The sequence below is a fragment of the Pygoscelis adeliae genome, unplaced genomic scaffold, assembly GCF_000699105.1.
Source record: "Pygoscelis adeliae isolate BGI_AS28 unplaced genomic scaffold, ASM69910v1 Scaffold86, whole genome shotgun sequence".
NCBI lineage: Eukaryota > Metazoa > Chordata > Aves > Sphenisciformes > Spheniscidae > Pygoscelis > Pygoscelis adeliae.
This window is the reverse complement of record NW_008824930.1, coordinates 1,969,983-1,976,284: the sequence shown is the minus strand read 5'-3', so window position 1 is coordinate 1,976,284 and position 6,302 is coordinate 1,969,983.

The following is a 6,302-nucleotide window of genomic DNA, read 5'->3' as shown; positions in this document are numbered from 1 at the left end:
GCAGGAAAGAAAATAGCCAAAAGGTGAATTGGTGACAAGAGCTAGGTTTTGAAACACTTGAGTTTGAATAGTGTTCAGGTATTGCAAAAATCTAATGTGCATTCCATGTTTGTAAAATGAATATGAAAAAATGATGTCATATATATTAGAGGACTGGAAACTGTAGAGTTTTAAGGGTCTGGACTCCGACTGGAGTTCAAGTTATGCTAGCTTCTGGTATAAAAGTCTAAGGATATTGGAAAGAGCATAATCAATCAATGACAAAATAGATGAAATTACTGATAGCTGATGATGCCCTGGTTCTGCCATTGGTAAAGTGAATCCAAAATGTTACAATAAAATGTTATAAAATGAGAGAATGAAAGCAAAATTCAGCAGTTCAGAGTCTGGATTAAAAGGTAGTATGTGGGGCTATATGCCATGTTTGTCACATTTCATTATGTTTCCTGGTGTTTGAGGGGAAAAGAAAAGAGCAAGATTTAATTATTCTTCAAGAGCTTGTTGAAGTGGGCAGTATTTGTATTGCATGTACAGGTATGACTGTGACACAGCTCTGCTGGCACAGAGGAAGACCTTGAGTGAATCGGTAGACGCTTATGCATCACGAAATGAATGAATTATAAATCTACCAGGTGATCTGCCATTTGTTCATTTGAATTTGGAACCTGGTACCCAGTAAACTCATTTATTAGAAAAAAAGCATACTTAGATGAACAATTGTTATGAGATTAATGGCTAGATCATAATAAAGCTGAAATTTTCCTGTTATTTCTGCCGGGACAGATAAAGAATCACTTCAAAGATTTCTTTGATGGAGTTATCTCAGAATGCGAACTATGTGCCCAAGTCAGTGGCCTTGGAGGACTATTATACAAACACATCTTACTCAAATGTTATGCTAACATCTTTAAGACATTTGAGAAACTGAAGGAGTCTATGGAGGAGTTCTGTAGATACCAGTGTGGAAAGAATTTAGAAAGTGAAACTGAACCTTGTACACTGGTTGCTTATACATATTTGAAGCTTTACATTATGTGAATATTAACTTGTATTTGAATGGGGAAAGAGGCTCACACAGGAGCTGAGAACAGCAGCTGTGATTTTGTGTAGAAGCTGCTGATAAACAGAGCTCATCTCTGTGCCATTAGGCTGGCGCTGTGGTGGCTACAAAGAACCCTGTGGTCTAAGTGAAGCACAGATGAATGAAACATTATTGTATGTTTTAGCTCATATTTTAAGGGAACTGAGGAGGTGACTTGAGCGTAGAAACATAGCTAATTCAGTTGATACCAGAACTATAAAACTGATCCTGTGGACTGCACCGATGAAGGGACATGGTATTTGTATTTCTGTAATCTAAGTTGACGGTGGGAAAGAAAATCTTCATGCACCAAATGGTTGATACCGAGCAACAATTCAGCACTTTGGCTGTTGAGGAGTAGTTGAGCCCATGTCACTTGCTACCTTTGTGCACTGTGCTGCAGCCTGTGAGCCCACATAAGAGACTTAATTTTCTGAACTTCAACTTGACTAATCCCCTGAATATCTGGCCCATTTGAAGAAAAACCCTAAATTCCAATTTTACATTAATATATCCATTTTTTGAAAACTTATTTTAAGAGCTTCTCAGTACTCTCCCAACAACATCCCTCAAAATCAAAAGGTGTAGTGCATGAATAAATTTGCTATCCTTTGTTGAACGTAATGTCTATTCAAACCACATTCTTGCATTACTTCCCCCCCACACCCCTTTCCCCATTTTCAAAGTGGTCATGATACAGTTATTTGAGGGAAGTAAAGCTCTTTAATAAGGGGACATTTCTTTCAAGCCCCACCCTGTAAAGCACATGATGTTATTAACAACATAAAGTCTGGCACAGCTTGGCACACCTTTCTTCAATTTGTAGGTATATATTTGCCATTCTGTTTTCAATCACCGTGTAAGTTTTGCTTGGACTGCCTCATTTATCTTACGTAACAATCTAGAGGAGTGAGAGCTTGCGAGAAGAAAGAGGGGGAAATGCCTTCCGGGAGTACTGATTTAATAAAAAAATTGTTTTTCTGAGCACTTCAAATTTATAAGCACTTGAGTGCACCTAATTCCCTGCCGAAATACACACTTTCTATTCATAGGGGAATTGCACAGACCAGCTGCCAGTTTGTCTCGGCATCTTCTCTTCTGCTTTATTGAAATACATACTTCCCTTATATGTAGTCTGCTGCTTGCAGTATAGATATCAGTGACTATACCATACTTACTAGTGAATCTCTTCTTTTGGCTTCTCCTTTAGTGTCTTTGACTGCCTTTTACGTGGCTAGAGGGTTTTTTTGTTGTTGTTGTTTGGGATTTTTTTTTTAATTTAATCATCATTATTTTTAACTGGACTACCTTCTTGCAGAAAGAAAATTATTGTCAATTGGTCTATGCTATTTATGATTATTCCAGATTTTTAAAATAGGCTTATTGAGACAAAAGTTTGCTATGGCTTTTATTGTTTGGCAAACAAGTCTTATGTATTTCAAATTAGTCAACTAATTAGTCATCTTCTCAAGTGACGTTTTATTAGAAGCAATCTGAGTCTATTACTAAGCGATACCTTGAAGTTAGCTAAAATATCACAATAGCAAGATGAGGTAGCTGGGAAATTCTAGTAAAATCTTAATATCGTGAAGACTCCAGTTTCTGTTAAACTAACATTTTTATACATTTACACATTTTTGCACTCTGATTTTGTTTCAAAGAAACACAATGAGGTATTTATTATTAGGGCTGGACTAATCAAAATATTTCTGAGCTAAAAGGAAATTTCTTCTTATATATTATTTCCTCTTGGGAGAAACCTCTGCAGCCTGCTGCCGTAGGTTGGACCTCTTGGTCGTTTACATCTCCTGTAAGGCAGTGCAATTTCCTCTCTTTGCTATAGTGCACTATGGGAGGTGTGAACTGGCTTGCGAAAAAGAACAATAGTCCTTTGAACACCGAGGATCTCATACACTGTCCTGCATACGTGAAAGCTTTTCATTAACCGCTAACCAGAGACACCGTTTTCTTTCTGCTTATGCTGAGTCCATCTTGAATCCAATATGACTATTCAGTGTGGCATTCCTAAAGTGTTGTGCAGGACGTGGCTATCATGTATTGATTATTTGTGGTCAGGTAGTCAGTTAACACCTTTCAGTACAACTCTTGTCTGTCCTAATTTTGAAAAACTACAATTGAAATGAGGATGGAATGTTTTGGCAGACTGTAGGAAAAGCATGGAAAATTTTACCATGGAGATCAGGTGGTCTGTAAATAGCCACCTGTATTACTTTTTAGGCCAGAATCCCTTATGAAGTAGCCACTGTTATTCTGCTCTTGAAAAACATCATTTACCTTTTTGCATAGATGTGATTTTTATTTTTTTTTATCGATAAGCAAAGAGGAATAAATAAAACCTGCTTGGTGTTCAGTTATCTACTGTCAAGCCTCAAATATATTTAATACATACCAGCCACAGGTGTAAAATAAGGCTACTATGTTCCTTCTGGTATTTATTTCAGATAAGATGCCTCCAGCTTGCTTTAAATAAAAATTTAAAAAGTCAAGCTTTACTCTGAGAAATGGCTATCTAATATACAGCATGGAAGTTTTCAGAGGAGCGTTTGCTGGAACCTCTATTACCACAGCTCCCATTGAGAGCATCAGTCCGTACACTGTGCCCTTGTTCTCTGGCCCAATGATACTTGATTGCTCTTTGCTCAGAAAAAATTCAGAAGAATATCATCACTCCAGAATGAGATATTCCCCTGTGATTTGATTGTTCTCCCAGCTGAAATTCAACAGGATTTTGAGGCTATAGATTTTGTTTGTAGGCATCAAAAGGAAAATTCTCTATATACATCCATTTTAGATATAATCTTTACTAACGGTAATTCTAGTTTTTGCGCTAGTTATTTTCAGAGGTTTACCAGTATACATGTATACATACATGTTTATTACAGTATAATTATTTTATACAGTATACATACACAGTTCATGCCCTCATATTGGCACATATTAGTACCACAATTATATTGTTTTTTTTGAAGTTAACAACATAATATAGGATATAATAATAAAGAATAAAATACAATAATATTATATATTATTTTATATTATTCAGGCACCACTTGCTTCGTGTTCCACACATGCTTAATGATCAGCTTTACAGAAGTAGAAATAAGTATCTGTTTATTTGAATCTAACCCAATTTAGTGACATTCTTTTTTTTGTATGATCCTGCTTTCCTTTCCTTTACTGTTAGATGTTCTACAGACGAACCTAATTCACCTTTGTGTTACCAGGTCACCTGATCCTGAAACGTTTTCTGGGTTTAAAGGCACATCTTTAAGGAATGCATGCAAATCTGGTTAATCTTCATAGAAATTTTTCTTCCTCCTTGAACTGACTAGGTCATCACACAAAGCTGAAGAATTTGATGTGTTGTGAATTATCTTGTTATTTTATCAGGACGGAGTGAATTGAGTATTGAGATGTATTTTACTGACAAAAGCAAGAAAAACTTTAGTGTGCTTGGATGCATACTCTGCTATATGTTACACTAAGATTGTCTATGATTTTCTGAGGCTTTTAGTAAGAATTGAGAGAACTATCTGGTTTCAAATAAGAAATAGAACATCTTACACTTGTGGGAAAGAAAATTCTTAAATTAATTACTGGGTATAAACCTTGGGAAGTATTGTTTCCAGGGAAAATGGGGGTGAAAAAGACAATGAACAAAGTTATTAATAAACTTAACTTTAACTGAAAATGAGAAACAAGCTAAGGTATCGACACTGTGTTCTGTCACTTAGCTATTGTGTAGCACCGCCCTTGTGGATTTTTTTGCCATTCAGTAACTGAAAGGCCGTTTGCCTTTCTTTCCATTTGTCATGGTTTAACCTCAGTTGGCAACTGAGCACCACCCAGCCGCTCGCTCACTCCCCCCGCAGTGGGATGGGGGAGAGAATTGGAAGGGTAAAAGTGAGAAAACTCGTGGGTTGAGATAAAGACAGTTTAATAGGTAAAGCAAAAGCTGCGCACGCAAGCAAAACAAGGAATTCATTCACTGCTTCCCATGGGCAGGCAGGTGTTCAGCCATCTCCAGGAAAGCAGGGCTCCCTCACGCTTACGGTTACTTGGGAAGACAAACGCCATCACTCCAAACGTCCCCCCCTTCCTTCTTCTTCCCCCAGCTATTAAAGGGCTGTACCATTAAGGGCTGTACCATTTAAGGGCTTACACCATTAAAGGGCTAAAACCATTAACCACCACACCAATCTCTCCCTGCAGAACCAGTGTGTTGACACAGTTGGTAATAAGAAGCATAAAACTGTTCAGCAAACTGGTCAGGTTTCTGAGGACTCCACCTTCTGGCCTGTTCTTTTCTGCTGCTTTGATAGCGACTGTTGCAGTATTTGCAATTATTAGTTGAGTCAGTCTAGGATATATTTATTTCAATTTGATCATATGAATGAAACTTTTTCTGAGTAGGGCTTTATAGTAAAATACTGCTTTAAGTCATCTAATTATATGCAAAAAAGATGCAAAATCTGGCTCTATTTGCTCATTAATTACAGAGGTCTTAAATTTCTTTAAAAGTATCAAAAGTTGTTAGTTGTTCTTAGCACTGCAGAATTTTCTTCTGTGGAATGGTGACAGGTACATTTGGGTATTAGAAAACTGGCTTCAGTGGGATGTTGAGCAGTGGTTTACTTTTGAGTCAGACAGGATAATGTCAGTGTACTCCAAAGGCACCCTGTCATGCAAGGACCCTTTTTCATAACACTTCATTCTTTATGGAGATTGCGTTGCAAGCTCCTGGTTTGAAGGAGGAAAATATCTTTGGCTAGGCAGAGTACAGTGTTAACCTAGACAGGTCAAAGAGCACATTATTACCCTTGCAGGTTTTGCAGTGAAATGGTTAACGGAGTTGTTGAGATTTCAGAAACGTTCGTGGTTATAAGACAATGAAGTGTGGATAATCTTACCATTATTCTACTCTGGATGATGTAGAGTGATGAGAGATCACTTTGAGAAAATGGAAAATAATGGTATTATTCAATGAACTGAAATGACTTTATGTGGTACAATAACTGTGTAAAGTGCTTTTTCCTTGAAAAGGTCTGAAGCTTGAAAGCAAAAGCTGGAGCAGCTCTTGCAGTCTACTTCTGTGAATACCCAATTCTATGCCTTTTGTGTTCCTCAGGGCATTTGGACTTATTTAAAAACCAAAACAAAACCATTCTACTGAGTCAAAATGGAGCTGATCACATCAGAG